At 44.5% G+C, this 16,696-nt stretch overlaps 1 long non-coding RNA gene across 1 annotated transcript; it reads right to left on the reverse strand.

Moving 5' to 3' along the window:
* Positions 1-2,675: 2,675 nt before the first annotated feature.
* On the reverse strand, positions 2,676-14,961 carry LOC137320444 (uncharacterized). Its single transcript, XR_010962527.1, has 3 exons — positions 14,881-14,961; positions 6,303-6,391; positions 2,676-3,186 (listed from the first exon to the last, which is right to left on the reverse strand). It is a non-coding gene; the product is annotated as an uncharacterized lncRNA (long non-coding RNA).
* Positions 14,962-16,696: the final 1,735 nt, after the last annotated feature.

Below are 16,696 nucleotides of genomic sequence, written 5' to 3' on the forward strand. Positions count from 1 at the left end.
TTAGAAGCAGCCAATGCAGATTTCAGAAAGGAAGATTGTGCTTGACAAACCTGGAGGAGTTCTTTGAGGAGGTGTCAGATAATGTGGCTGGGGAAGTGCAATGGATGTGGTGTATATGGACTTTCAGAAATCCTTTGACAAACAACCACACAGGAGACGCTTGGAGAAGATTAAGGAGTATACATTTTGGGAGAGTGTAGCAAATCGGATTAAAAGCTAGTTGGAAGGGAGGAAACAGAGAGTAAGAGCTCAGGGCAGTTTCTCAGAGTGGTTGGAAATGGGTAGGGGTATCCCATAGGGTTCAGCTCTGGGACCGCTTCTGTTCATTGTGTTAGGGCTAAAGGGAGTGGTGTCGAAAAATGCAGATGATACTAAAATAGGAGGCACAGTAAATAATTCAGACGATCAAAGGAAGTTGCAAGGGGATATTGACAAGATAGCAGAATGGGCAAAAAAGTGGCAGATAAAATTCAATGTCAGCAAATATAAGATGGCACATTTTGGTTAAAAAATAATAAAAGTAATAATTATACTTTGGATGGGGGGAAAAGCAGAGGAATTTCAAAGTTCAGGGTTATAAGAGTTAAAAACATCACTTCAAGTGGATAAGGCCATACACAGCAAATTGAATATGGGTTTTATGGCAAGAAGTATAGTATATAAATGTCAAGATGTAATGGTGAATCCATATGAAACCTGAATAAGATCATAGTTGAAGTACTGTGCGCAGTTTTAGGCTCCATGCTTTAGGAAGGATGGTGAGGCAATAATGAAGTAAGTTTGCAGATGACACCAAGATTGGTGGCATTGTGGACAGTGAAGAAGGTTATCTAGGATTGCAACGGGATCTTGATAAATTGGGCCAGTGGGCCCATGAATGGCAGATGGAGTTTAATTTAGATAAATGTGAGGTGATGCATTTTGGTAGATCAAATCGGGCCAGGACCTACTCCGTTAATGGTAGGGCGTTGGGGAGAGTTATAGAACAAAGAGATCTAGGAGTACAGGTTCATAGCTCCTTGAAAGTGGAGTCACAGGTGGATAGGGTGGTGAAGAAGGCATTCAGCATGCTTGGTTTCATTGGTCAGAACAGAATACAGGAGTTGGGATGTCTTGTTGAAGTTGTACAAGACATTAGTAAGGCCACACTTGGAATACTGTGTACAGTTCTGGTCACCCTATTATAGAAAGGATATTAATAAACTAGAAAGAGTGCAGAAAAGATTTACTAGGATGCTACCGGGACTTGATGGTTTGACTTATAGGGAGAGGTTGGATAGATTGAGACTTTTTTCCCTGGAGAGTAGGAGGTTTAGGGGTGATCTTATAGAAGTCTATAAAATAATGAGGGGCATAGATAAGGTAGATAGTCAAAATCTTTTCCCAAAGGTAGGGGAGTCTATAACGAGGGGGCATAGATTTAAGGTGAGAGGGGAGAGATACAAAAGGGTCCAGAGGCGCAATTTTTTCACTCAAAGGGTGGTGAGTGTCTGGAATGAGCTGCCAGAGGCAGTAGTAGAGGCGGGTACAATTTTGTCTTTTAAAAAGCATTTGGACAGTTACATGGGTAAGATGGGTATAGAGGGATATGGGCCAAGTGCAGGCAATTGGGACTAGCTTAGTGTATAAACTGGGCGACATGGACATGTTGGGCCGAAGGGCCTGTTTCCATGTTGTAAACTTCTATGATTCTATGATTCTATGAAGGTGTAGCACACATTCACTAGGATACTACCTAGTGTGAGGAAATACAAATATAAAGAAAGATAAGAACATAAGAAATAGGAGCAGGAATAGGCCATCCGGCCCCTCGAGCATGCTGAAACATTGGGGCTTTTTTCATTAGAATAGAGAACATTGTGGGGAGATTTGATAGAGTTTTTTAAAATTATGAAGGGATGGGACAGAGTAGATAGGCTGTTTCCAGTGGTTGAGCGGTCTACAATGAGAGATGCAGATATAAGATTAAATTAGGATAGTGACCAGGAGTAACATTTTTCACACAGAGGGTTGTGAGGCTAGAGGATGCATTACCACAGTTAGTGATTGAAGAACAGACCATGTAAACACTTAAGAATAGGTTAGATAGGTGGTTGAAGGAAAAGTGGATAAAGGGATATGGGGAAAGGGTGGGTATGTGGGATTAGGAGCACTGCCCATGTGGAGGATGAACATCAGTACAGATTTATTGGGCTGAATGGCCTGTTTCCGTGTTGTAGTTTTTATGTAATTCTATGCAATTTAAACAGTTGGAAAATCACATATGGTACATCGCTGAATTTCTGACATGTGCTTCCAGTGGGTGAGACCCCTCACTGGTCGGGTAATTACTCCTTTAATAACATTAGGGACATACATGTAGTATGAAATTAAATGTATTTTGCTCTTTTCATTAGTAGCGCTGCTCTGTGTCCAGCAGCTGTGGATGGGGTGGGAAGAGGGAAAACCTCATTTGTTTGAAATTTCCTCAATGTGCAATGTGCTTTGATAACAATAAATCCACTATGAAAGTCAGGAAGTGGAAGCTATGTTACCATATCTGGTGCTTTGCAACTTTAAGAAGTAACACAAAGAAACTGGTGGTGGGCGCAGCAATAATTTTTTAATGGCATTCCTGATCATTTAAAATGTTTTTTCTTCTGATCGGGGAATGTCCCCAATTAACTACTGTGTGACCATGACTCTAGCAGACTGTCTGCTTAATGGGGCTTACAATGGGAAAGATACGAGATGGCTTTGTAAATTAAAATTGACATATTTATAGGACAGCACATAACACTATGGTGCACAAGATCACTAATGACATCATCATTATCATTAACATTAGTGCTAATTGGTGGAATAAATTTATATCTCTTGATGTGAAATCATGAACCACATTGGATTACTGAAGGCAACAGGATCAGACTGGGCTTGTCTCTGACCTATTAAAAGGAAGAAATCTGAAAATGATCATTTGCAGAGTAGGATTTAGATTGGGACTTCACCCTTTTGCTCATATGACAGAATACTCTTGGGACATCCTGCACCCGAGGGATATTAGGGGAAAATGTATATATCAGGAAGGAGTGATTTCAAGGTTTCACAGAGGCCTGTGACAGATGTTGAGCATGACGCAGGTGGCCTCTCGAATGGTCCTCATCAGTTTTTTCACATCAGGCCTCAATTTCAATTCTGTTAAATTACCTTTGAAGCCAAAAATAAACACAGTGGTTTAACCAACGGAGGCAAAGAGTGCAGTGACTGAACGCAGCAAAATTAATCATAAACTTGAGAAGATTCCAAAACATCTGTTACAGCAATATACTTATATTTACAGGAACTACATTGTAATGCTAATTGGGAATACATTTTGGAAATGTCATGGATTACATTTTTCTCTCTGATCTCTCGTGTTTACATTGGTGAAGTTTAGCTTATTTCTCAGGTGGCCAAAAAGGCATGGGTCCCCGATCCTGGCATAAGTGCCGGAACCCGCCTGTCGGGGACCTCTATCGCTGACCCTGCTGGACAATGTAGAGTCGGCGGAATATTCCTCAATTTAAATAAATTCCTGATGAGGGCCCACGTCACTCAGACTACATCTCACACACACACCACAGTGGGCAGGTCCAAACTGTGGCAGGGGCTCACCATTCCACTGTGCCCCAGTAGCTTCAGGCCCATCGGCCTTTTGGTCTGGGCCTATTGGCCTCCCTCGTAAAAGGGATCAATTCTTCAGTGCTTCCCAATTTTTAATTCAGGTGTCCTTATTTTTCAACTAATGTTTAGGGTATTTTTATTGTGTAATTAATGCTTAGTGTATAAATTTGATAAATCATTTATTTTGGAGCTGTTAAGCGTATTAATTTAATATTTCTTTTCAGCTAATAGTTCCTGAAATGTTCCTGTGTTTTCCAAAGCAGACCATGGAGGGAATGTTTATGAAATGGGAGACACAGCAGAATCATTGGCCTAGATATTAACTGCCCCCTACAACGGGCGGGAGAGGGTCGGGGTGAGGGGGGGCATTAAAAATTTTAGAACAAGGAACACGTCCCCAATCTATTGCGTACGCACCCATTGCCATTTTCCTGGCGGCGGGTCTCGTGTCGTGCAAGTGCCCTGTCGCCGAGGGGCAGGACACTTCATTAACATATTTAAATAAGGCTCCCACAGTGCAATTGGGAGCCCGATTTAAATCTAACTGCTGCCGGCCGGGTTTCCCAGGGCTCTGGAAAGTCGGCAATGAAAGGGAGATCGGAACTGCTGGCTGAAGAAGGTAAGTGCCTTTTGCAGCACTCCTTCTGGGGCAGGAGGAGCAGGAGTGCTCCCTCCGCCCCTTCAAGGAAGCCTTCGGCCTCCCCTCTGCCGATTGCAGCCTCTCTCTTCCCCCTGCCGCGATCATCAACTTTCCCCCCAAGCCCCGATCACTCGCTCCCTCCCTCTCACTCAATGGCCTCTCTCTCCCCCCAAGCCCCAATCTCTCACTCTTTCCTTTTCTCCTGATTGCCGGGGACCTACCCCGGCTACGGCCTCCTGCCACTCGTTTTTCCACCCGACAGCTGGCCAGCCTGTCAATTTGGCCAGGCTGGAAACGGAAGAAAAACATTCTAATAAGGTCTTGCCGTTAAATTCAGCAGGACATCCATGACTCCGGCCTTGCTGGGTTTTCCCCACACTACCATGCTCCCTCGCAACCTCCCCGTCTCCCAGTAAATATCGGGGCCAATGTTACCGATGTCGCGGAACAATTGATGGGTCATCAGTGCCTTCCCCACTGCAGAGGTGGAAGTCAGAGCAGCACCCTGATTCCTGTGAGGGAACAGAGGGGTACCTATTTTAAGGTAATTAATCTCTCTGGCATCGATTACCTCTGTTTTGGCCTATGATGGGGCCTTCAGTAGGCCCATAACAGAACCTACGCCTGCTCTCAGCAGGTGAGGTCCCACGGGGCCTATCGGGGCTGAGCTAGGGTGAGCCGTCCAGGAAGGCTCCCGGACACATCTCCAAAGTTGCTCTTCGATGCTACACAGCCGAGCCGAGGGAGTGCTCCCCCCACCCCCCTCCACCTAGCTTAATTTGTCAACTTGACTTCAATGAGGCAGAGACCCAGTGGATCTGGATTATGTCCCAAATCTGTGTTTCACACAATTCCAATATTTGTACTATCAATTACAATGTGGAACTTGCTACCACATGGAGTGGTTGAGGTGACGAGCATAGATGCATTTAAGGGGAAGCTAGATAAGTACATGAGGGGGAAAGGAATAGAAGGGTATGCTGATAGGGTTAGATGAAGTAGGGAGGGAGGAGACTCGTGTGGAGCATAAACACCGGCACAGACCTGTTGGGCTGAATGGCCTGTTTCTATGCTGTAAAATTCCATGTAATTCTATGTCATTCAAGCAGCACCACAGCATTTAACTGGAAGCTACACCACCACTACACTATGTCATTTAGCAAATCACTGTTACCTCAGTACTGGGGGTTGTATGGAAAGCACTCCTTACAAGTATTACATGCTGTCTTGGATGAAAGAAGGCAAGTCAGGGCACCAGAGCCGGATTGGCCACACCCACCATTATTCCAATAATTATGCAGGTAAAAACAGAAAATGCTGGAAAACACTCAGCAAGTCAGGCAGCATTTGTGGAGCGAGAAACAGAGTTAACGTTTCAGGTCGATTACCTTTATTTCCGATTTGCAGCATCCGCAGTATTTCGCTTTTGTACTATATCTGCAGGCTCGGGTAGACCTATCTGGCAATGACAATGGGGAACTAGCTCAGCAGGCTTTCTGTCTGCAGGGAGCCAGTTATTGAGCTGTGCCGTCTGCTGCAAGTCGATCTGCAGCCAACCTGATCATGCATACCTATAGGGCACACCTGGAACTTACAATTGAGAGCCTTGGCACATGCATATCATCAAAGGACTCCACACATAAAAGTCCCATAGCTGCATGATGGATGGTCATAGTGACTTTAGGTTAGTAACTTATAGTGGTAGTCAAGGTCACCAGCATCCTCAATTTTTCTGCCTCTACCTCCTTCCAGACTAGCGTACCTGCAGTATTAGCCAACGTCCTGCTCCACGCAAATAACCAGTCCATTGGTTATGGTATTGTCACAACAGTGTGTCACAGCTACCCAACCTCACTACATTGCTGCATTTCTCAAAGTACAGGGGCCTTTGATGGCAACCAGTAGGTTTCAGCCCCCCATTTGCCACCAGAACTCGCCCCTCCATATTTGTGCCCTGTGACTCACTAGAGCTACCTCCTCAGAATGGCATCCTCCAAGAAATGTGTAACTGTGCCGTTACCTGCAAATGTTGATGAGAGGACACAGGGTGATGTGCAGTGTTATTTTGTCCTGGATCCCTGGTAATTCTGTCAGGGTCCTGTTGCAGGCCTACAATGACAGAAAAGTGACTAATGTTACAATGCGATCTCCAAGGATACCTTCCAACAAAGGTCACATTACAGGACACTGCACGTTTATATGGTTATCTATATGCCTCGGTGGGAGTTCATGAGAAGGGGCCAAAACATAAGAACTAGATGGTGATAGTCCATAGCTTGGGAGAGGCTTGTGCTTAATCTTCTCTTAATCCCTTGTTGCTCTTATAGGCAAGGTTGTCCAGTCTGCCTCCTCCAGGGGATTAAAAGGCTTGTAATTTCTGACCCCTCCTCCAACTCCATCCCCATGTACCAGCTGGTCATCCAACAAAGCAATAGAGGGTGAATTTCCATGGAGGATTTTCCCACTCACCTGTCGTAACTTCTGCAGAAAAGTTGCGGAAACCCAGGAAAATGTTTACACCGTTTTTCCGGAGTTTCTGTGGCCCTTCTGCTGAAGTTAGGGCGGAAGAGTGGGAAAATCCCTGTGGAACTTAACAAGTATTGGGGCCCCTCAGACTTGACATGCTGTAAGTTGAAGGAACACAGGCAAAATGAAAGATGTATGTTGAAGCTGCAACTCATCCCTCGTGTCATTAAGTGACCATCCATAAGACCATAAGACCATAAGAGATAGGAGCAGGAGGAGGCCATTCGGCACCTTGAGCCTGCTCCGCCATTTAATGAGATCATGGCTGATCTGATTTTTACCTCAACTCCACTTTCCCGCCCTTTCCCCATATCCTTTGACTTCCTTGCTGATCAAAAATTTGTCTAACTCAGCCTTGAATGTATTCAATGACTCAGCCTCAACAGCTTTTTGGGGTAAAGAATTCCAAAGATTCACGACCCTCTGGGAGAAGAAATTCCTCCTCATTTCCGTCTTAAACGGGCGACCCCTTATTCTGAAACTATGCCCCCTAGTTTTAGATTCCCCCATGAGCATCTACCGTATCGAGTCCCCTCAGAATCTTGTATGTTTCAATAAGATCTCCTCTCATTCTTCTAAACTCCAATAAGTATAGACCCAACCTGTTCAATCTTTCCTCATAAGACAACCCTTCCATACCCAGAATCAACCTAGTGAACCTTCTCTGAACTGTCTCCAATGCAAGTATGTCCTTCCTTAAATAAGGGCACCAGAACTGTACACAGTACTCCAGGTGTGGTCTCACCAGCACGCTGTATAGTTGTAGCATGTCTTCCCTGCTTTTATACTGCATCCCCTTAGAAATAAAGGCCAATATTCCGTTTGCCTTCCGGATTACCTGCTGCACCTATATGTGTTTCATGTTCGAGGACACTCAGATCCCTCTGTACCGCAGCATTTTGTAGTATTTCTCCATTCAAATAATATTTTGCTTTTTTATTTTCCTCCCAAAGTGGATGACTTCACATTTTCTAACATTATATTCCATCTGCCAAATTTTTGCCCATTTGCTTAACCTGTCAATATCCCTTTGTAGACACTTTGTGTCCTCATCGCAACTTGCTTTTCCACCTATCTTTGTATCATCAGCAAATTTGGCCACAATGCACTCTGTTCCTTTATCCAAGTCATAGAGGTATATTGTAAATAGTTGAGGCCCCAGCACTGATCCCTGCGGCACCCCACTAGTTACAGATTGCCATTTTAAAAATGACCCTTTTATCCCGACTCTTTGTTTTCTGTTAGTTAGCCAATCTTCTATCCATGTCAGTATATTATCCCCAACACCATGAGCTCTTATCTTGTGCAGTAATCTTTTATGTGGCACCTTATCGAATGCCTTTTGGAAATCTAAATATAGTGCATCCATTGGTTCCCCTTTATCTACCCTGCCCGTTACTTCCTCAAAGAACTCTAATAAATTTGTCAGACATGATTTCCCCTTCATAAAACCATGTTGACTCTCCTTGATTGTATTATGAGTCTGCAAATGTTCTGCTACTACTTCCTTAATAATGGATTCCAGCATTTTCACAATGACAGATGTTAGGCTAACTAATCCGTCATGTAGCCAGGTTCTGTTACGGGCCTTTTATGCGTGGAGCCCTTTGACGATATGAGTGTGCCAGCTATAAAGTATGCCCTATGGGTAGATGTGCCCTATGGGTACGCTTGGCGTGAGCTGCCAGTAAATGTGTAACAGGTTGCCTGGCAACATTTTGTGACATGTATACATGGGCTATGCAGCGGGTAAAGAGCCTTACCTTGGCATCTTAGGGTATGCATCTTCTTCTGTGTATGACCCCAGTTCTTGTGGGCAGTGCTCGCTGCATTAAGATTGTCCGTCACCTCCTGCCATGCCCAACGCCGTGTGCACGACCTGCAAGACTTACCCTGCTGTTCTGTGGAGAAGGTGCCCTGGAGTGACAAACAGTGCACCCCTCCTCACACCCTCTCACATAACAACAGCTCCACTTGACTAACCTTCACACAGGCTGTTCGAATGCTATCCACTCCATCATTTGTTTACCAAATCTATCTTCTGCCTCCAGCACACTTATTGTGCAGCAGACACGTGTTGCTTCAGAGCAATGAAAACAAGTAATTGAATGCACTTCTGTGTTTAAAATTTAGTAGTTCAACTCAGCTTTTGGAAGCCGAGGGCAACAGTAATCCTGTGAGCTTTGATGCTTGTTTGAATGATTTGTCTTTATTTTTAGGAATTTGCCAAGTTCAAAAAGGGTACGGTAGCGTAGTCGTTATGTTACTGGGCTAGTAATCCAGAGGCCTGGACTAAAATCCAGAGTCACGAGATCAAATCCCGCGGCGGCGGCTGGCAAATTTAAATTCAATTAATTAAATAAAAATCTGGAATTCAAAATACTAGTATCAGTAATGATAGCCATGAAGCTACCAGATTGTCATAAAAACCCATCTGGTTCACTAATGTCCTTTAGGGAAGGAAACCTGCTGTCCTTACCTGGTCTGGCCTATATATGACTCCAGACCCACAGCAATGTGGTTGATTCTTAATTGCCCTCTGAAATGGTCTAGCAAGCCACTCAGTTGTAAAAATCTCACTAGGGATGGGCAATAAATGCCATCCTGTGAACAAATAAAAAAAAAAATCCTAACTGCAAAATGCTGGAAATCTGAAATAAAAACAGAAAATACTGGAAACTCTCAGCAGGTCAGGCAGCATCTGTGAAGAAAGAAACAGAGTTAGCATTTCAGGTTAATGACCTTTCATCAGAACGCTGATTAAAGGTTCATCGACCTGAAACATTATCTCTGTTTCTCTCCCCACAGATGCTGCCTGACCTGCTGAGTGTTTCCAGCATTTTCTGTTTTTATTTCAATCCTAACTGCTCCCTTTATCGTCAAATTGTTTCTTTGCATTATGATTGTTTCCTTTGCTCTTTTTTTGGGGGTTATCTGTCTGCGTATGTAACAGGTATTGGTTTATTCTCTGCAGTGCTCCCTAAAGATAGAGAAGTGATTGGGGGTGAACTGCTGAAGACAAATGAGGTTTTTGGACAACCAGCATTTTCTTCCTGATCTCGTACCAATTCAAATAAGAGGAAGAAGTTCACTCCAGACATTCCTCCTGAAGATTACACTTAAAGGGAAGGAAATGTCTGGGGTGAAGCTAGTTTTTCTTCAAGGGACTCCCTCAATGTCTATGCAACAAAAATGTATTTTTTTTTGGAAAATATTCTTTAATTGAGAGTTATAGAGATGTCAACCAGCAATGCTTGATTTTTTTCTCATGGGAGATAAGGGAAGGGACTTCCATGTTCTTTAAAGTAGGATATCAACTGTTGATGGGTGAGAGGGACAATAATCATACATGGATCTGGATTGAGAGAGCATGATTGGACTTTTCTTATTCCAGACTTTCTTATGCTCTTATGTTTTGAAAAAAAAAGTCACATTTCCGACTCCCACAGAGACTGCCATGTTTGGCTTCCTTCCTTTCAGGCTGATCCAGTAACACACTGAATAGGAGGGGCCAGCTGTGTCCTGTAGAGGTTGCATTCACTTTAATGGGTCAGTGAGTTCGGAACACTTTGGGATCCCACCCAGAGCTGCCCGACCACACATTACCAGCAAAGTATTCATCATGCTGGCTGTAGCCCTTCACATAAGCACCTACAGTAAGAGCATGCAATTACCGAAACTGAGGAAGCATGTAGGAAGAATGGCACAATGAGATTGGACCGGGCACAGGCATCTGAAAACAGTTCGCCAATGATAATACCTGCTCAAAAATTTCCTTTCAAAATTTTTGGTTGGCCTACCAATTCCACATGTTAAAGGTCAATCTGCAGTAGTGGGACACAGAAAATGGATAGATGAAAGGACAGATGTTTTCAAACTCAAACGGTCTAAATTCTGTCAATTCGGGAAAACCTAAATATCCAATTCAAGTTTAGTGCTCATCCCTACACAAAATCATCCTTTAGCAAAACTATGAGGATATATTGGTGTGGATTTTCTATTCAGTGGACCCTCTTTCACTTGCAATCCACACAGCCATTCTCACTAGGTCTTAAGTCCAGGAACCCCTTCTGGTTAGTGGCCATCACTCTTAAAACCTCAGAAATCTCACCTAAAGGCAATTAGCAGAGGTTGTGGGAAACTAGCAGGTTAAGAATCAGGACCTGATCATGGACGCTGCGGCTCAAACATCCGGCTTCACCATGCCACATAAAATATGGGTCTCTGCCAACCGCATCCGAACTTCATATGGGCGCTTCAATCACCTGGTAACAGTACAAGTGACCATGAAGCTGTCAGATTGCCGTAAAAACCCAATAGTTCATTCATGTCCTTTAGGGAAGGAAACCTGCCACCTTTACACGGTCTGGCCTGTAATGTGACTCTTGTCCCACACCAATGTGATTGACTCTTAACTTCTCTCTGACCTAGCAAACTGCTCAGTTATAGCAAAACTCAGTGCAACTAGCGATGGGCTATCAATGGCAGCTAGGTTTTACTGTTTAAAGCTTCTTAATTCCTAACGGTGAAAGTGTCTATGACAGGACGAATTTGTATGTGGGTGGGGAGGGACAGAAAATTGTGAGTTCTTGAACTTGTCGTTGGCCGCCCATTTGGCACTTAACACTACGGGGAGATTTTACAAATGCTCGGGTCCCATCGCAGAGCTTCTTGTGTCAGGATCACATATTGGGAATTTGGAGGTCAGTGGATTTGGAGGTCAGAGGCCACAGGATTTTCCATCCATTCCTGACCTGGTTGCTTGGTGCGAGAGCTTCGTTATACATTATAACCCATCTACCTGGTAATGATGGAGCAGAACTGCCTCCACAGGCTCAGGCTCAGCAGACAGACAGTTTTAGAGCTGTGCCATATGCTTCAAGTGGACCTGTAGCAAACTTCCAACAAACAGATAGCACAGAAAGGAAATTTACTCTATAAATATTCAGTTGGTCAGTAACCACCCACACTGTATAATGCCGCTCAGTTTCTGCCTGCAGTACTTTTGTTTTACGTAATCATCTGTGCCAAGATTATTTGAAGTTGAAAAAAGAGAGGATTGAGATTCTTTGGAGACCAAGACCCTGGCTAATGACACCATTTTGGCAAGCACAAGCAGAGATAGAGCACAGGTACACTGAGGCCCATAAAGCTACCAGGATCATTATAATAACTGGCATCTTGAAGCAGCACTTTAGATATCCAGATAGATCAGGGGCAACTTACAGAACAGGCACGCTGCAAGCTGCACAAATTAGCTATGCAAAGAAGGCTAATTATGGAGGAGGAGGAGACCAACCCCCAATTTGCAGGCCTCAGACAATGTCACTATGGAGGCACCAGTGCAGCTAGGAAAATGGGTGCACTGGACACACATCCAAGATATATTCAGCTAAATGCCCGAGCTACCCTTTTAAGAAACCCAGCTGGTCCTGTGCACTTTCCAACATATCTACTGTCATTTATGCAGGGGGCTAGGTGGGCTAAATGTGGCATCGCTCTGAGAGACAGCAGTCTCATCTGCCTTCTCCAGTGATGCTGTCGAGCACTGCCTCAGCATGACCACTGATCTGAGTGGAAGCAGCCTAACAGGGGAAACAATAAGAACTGTGAAGCCCAACCTCACTTCTCTCTCCACCTAAACCTGCAGGAAACTGGATAACAGCCTCTTGCATGTTTAGGGTTGCCAACCTTCCAGGATTGCCCTGGAGTCTCCAGGAATTAAAGATTAATCTCCTGAACACGGCTGAAAGCAACCCGGGAGAAAAGGCACAGGGGCATGAAAAAAAATTGTCTGCTTTTTTCATTTTCTTTGAAGACTTTTGTTTATTAGTTATTGGAGAGGGGGGAAATAGACTGTTTGACTGACAGTCAAGAATCATGCAATCGGGTAATGAAGACGCTGTCCACTTTCCAACTGGTGTAGGAAGGCGGTGCCTCGCTAGGATGGACGTGTCGGGCAACCAATCTACCAAAGGCGGGGTGGTTGGAGGAGGGACGTCAGTGATGAAACCTCCAGGAAAACGTCCCACCAGAGTTGGCAACCCTATGCATATTGCAGCCCAAGGTCCATATAGCAGCAATCTGAGCATTCAAGAGAGATGTGCTGACTGGGCTTAGGACCAATGTCACTGTGGGCTGTTGTAGATGTTGCCTTGTACTCCACACTAGACTGCACCACAGCTGCACAGATGTGTCTCGTCACCTCCTCCGGACCTCTAGCCAGACCTTGCAGTGTATTTTGCACAGACTAACCAGACTCCTGTGGATGATTTGCTTTGACAGCAATCTTCTTTTATGTGCTGACCTTACCAGGTCCAAATCTGTTGGCACAGCAGCTGAGGAAAGAATTGAGCTGCCTCCCCAGTCACTGGGTTCTTGCTCCTCCACTGCCAACAACAGTTGTTGCTCCTCCTGCCCCCACAGTCACCCTCACAGTGTTACCTCCTCCACTACATAAATCCTCCACTGCTCCTTGCTGATGCTTGCAACGGTTGGTACGAATGGTGCAGGTGCTTTGAGGTGCTGGTTTGCTAGGAGCCACCATTACTGCTAGTTCTTCCAAACCTACAAAAACAGAAGCAGGACGTAGATTATAACATTGGCTGCACAACAGCACTTGCATTGCAATATACTGTGTTTCATGGGTCTGTACTTGAGTGAATGCCTGTATGTGAGGTTCTGAGCGAGTAGAGGAGAAGATGTCACAACAATGGTATGGTCTTAACCTTGAGCTTGGAGTGGCCTCAGCTTCACCCCAATCCACTCACTCCATGCTCTCATTGTCAAGGACGCCCAGCAAAGGGAGTCAAGTGGTAAAAGTTTCTGGGGCCTCCTCCAGTTCAGACCTGTTTCCTTCTCTTATGTGTCCATTTTGTTCTGTAAGCAGAGAAGTGGGCTGGAGATGTTAGAATTTTACATACGCAGGTACCCATCATACAGCCCATCATGCGATACAGTAAATTAACATTCATCATGCAGCTAGGTTGTGTTAGAAAGATTTGCCCCGTGAAATCCCTTTAGGACTTCAGTGTGACCTTTGAAAGTTGCAGCAAGGGTAGCATTCAAAGGGCCGTAAGGGTGTCTGAACACCGTGCAGGGGACTGCAGTAAATGAGTAACAGATTGTGAGAAAACACTTTGTGGCATGCACATGTGTGGCAGTTACTTGGCACAGGAAGCTGTTATGTAGCCTTACCTTGGCAACTTTGTTCAAGTCTGCCATCCTTTTACGTGTTTGCATCCAGGATCTCCGGTGACAGCATTCATCCTGCCAGCTGTCTGCTGCCAGGCTTGTCGCGCCAGCCTTTCCCTAACTTCATCCGGCATTACTCCAGGCACAGCAGTTGTGAACCTGGGCCTGCATGGGCAAGAAGCCTGCATTGTGCAGGAATTTGGCAACTCAAAAAACTGCTTCCCTTGTGTTAGAGGTGAGAACACAGCCCTATTAATGGGTGTTGGAGCCCTTTAAATTGCTGTCAGCAATGTTCCCTCGACAAACTTTCCCTCAGGCGGCCCACTATCCGGGTGGAAGTTCACACAGATTATGCACTGTATTCAAGCCTCAAGTATCAGGAGGAACTGGGCCATTCAAGTTTAGATAGTGGAAATACTCACATAGAATCATAGAACCTTACAGCTCAGAAGGCCATTCAGCCCATCATGCCTGTGCTGCCTCTTGAAAAGAGCTATCCAATTAGTCCCACTCTGCTGCTCTTTTCCCATAACCCTGCAAATTTTTCCTTTTCAACTATTTAACCAATTCCCTTTCGAAATTTTCTAGTGAATCTGCTTCCACCACCCTTTCAAGCAGTGCATTCCAGATCATAACAACTCGCTGCGTTAAAAAAATTACGTTGTTCTCGGCTTATATTTATATATTATCAGTGGAACTCCCCGGGCACTGCTTATGAATATTCTGCTTTAAAATTGCAGGAGCAATTATGTCATGTAATGCACAGTGTAACATTCTGCTGCTAAATTGGAGCTGTGTTTGTTTAAAACACAGCGCTCCCACCCGCCAGCAGCCATGTGACGTCCTGGAACAAGAAAAAACAAATCAGGAAAAAATACCTTAGGCCAATACAGGGAAAACGAATTCTGGGGAATTCCTTGGACTCAACTGATTGTAAATTCCTGTCTCCGCTCCGAGATCGGACAACCAGCAGGAAATGACTGTCTTTCATTCTCTTTGTAGATTGTTTTGCATCTGTAAGGGAGAGTGACACTTTGAAGTGAAATGTGTGAAATGTGATGTCTACAGTGTTTGGAGCTTTTATACATATATAGACTAGTAGATCTCTTGTGGCGTTGCTCATGGGTAGTTTGGGAGGTGGAGTGTGATGTTCTGTCTGCTTTATGTATACTCGGCATTTTCTTGGCCACTTTGTGGGTGAGCTTCCACAGGGGTTCTCCCACTGATCTGCTGGAGGAAGAGCTGCAGAAACCACGGAAAAACAGCGTAAATGATGTTTATCAGTTGTTCCAGGGTTTCTTATCAAGGATTTGGAGTTGTCTCTTGAAGCCTTTGTTTATCTGGGATTGGTAGCATTAGAGTGCAGGGTTTGTGGCTTTAAGACTGAGGAATTGGTTCCACTGTTGTTGCTTATGATTTGCTTTGTGTTTTCTAAGAGATGAGTATTTGAGGGTTAGACCAGACCACTGCCTCTGTGGCCTGAGGTGGTCAATATTTGGGGTCACATAGAGAGGTTTGAGGGAACACTAGAAAAGATATTTTGTTATTCCTATGTGTTACTCCCTCCTCGTCCCTCTATTGTTCTTTACATCTGTTATTCTCAGTCTTTCTTTGTTATTTTCTTCCAAAGCTTCTGTGATTTTCTCTCTTCCTGTTTTCTTTCTCTCTTATACTCCTGTTTTCATTCTTCCTGTCCTCCTTTTTCTGTCTTTCTCTCTGTGTCTTTGTTTTTCTCTCTCTGTTGCTCTCTTCTTGCATTTCTGATGCTCTCCATCTTTCTCTCTTTGTGACTCCAAACCACATAAAGCTATGGGAAGAAGCAAGTGGGGAGAGATTGGAGTCAGCACTAAGAGGAGACCCTCAGGATAGCACTATGTGGGCAGAATTGGTACTGGACAGGATAAGAACATAAGAACATAAGAAACAGGAGCAGGAGTAGGCCATAAGGCCTCTCGAGCCTGCTTTGCCATTCAATAAGATCGTGGCTGATCTTCTACCTCAACTCCACTTTCCCGCCTGATCCCCATATGTCTTGATTCCCTTAGAATTCAAAAATCTATCTATCTCAGCCTTGAATATATTCAACGACTCAGCATCCACAGCCCTCTGGGGTAGAGAATTCCAAATTTCATGACCCTCTGAGTGAAGAAATTCCTCCTCATCCCAGTCCTAAATGTCCGACCTGTTATCTTGAGACCATGTCCCCTAGTTCTAGATTTTCCAGCCAGGGGAAACATCTTCTCAGCATCTAGCCTGTCAAGCCCACTTAGAATCTTATATCTTTCAATGAGATCACCTCTCATTCTTCTAAACTCCAGAGAGTATAGGCCCAGTCTACTCAACCTTTCCTCACAGGACAGCCCTCTCATCCCAGGAATCAATCTAGTGAACCTTCGTTGTACCACCTCCAAGGCAAGTTTCTTTCTTGGTCTGTTGTGCATGCGTATTCATTCTTCCTGTCAGGCCTTATGATGTTCGACAAAAGTAGGACTGGGCCCTGGAGCAGATACAATGCTATCTGCCAGTGGGGGAAGATGAACTCGTATTGAAGGTGTTGATCTTGAAGGTGTTGAGAGGTTAGATGTTGGAGTGACTGAAGAGTGGAATGAGGCACTTTATAGGTAAGCTTGAAATTTAGTTTTGTGATATTTACATACAGTCACGTAGACACAAGTGGCCTAAAAATCTGTGAGG

Source organism: Heptranchias perlo, chromosome 4 (assembly GCF_035084215.1).
Source record: "Heptranchias perlo isolate sHepPer1 chromosome 4, sHepPer1.hap1, whole genome shotgun sequence".
Classification (NCBI taxonomy): domain Eukaryota; kingdom Metazoa; phylum Chordata; class Chondrichthyes; order Hexanchiformes; family Hexanchidae; genus Heptranchias; species Heptranchias perlo.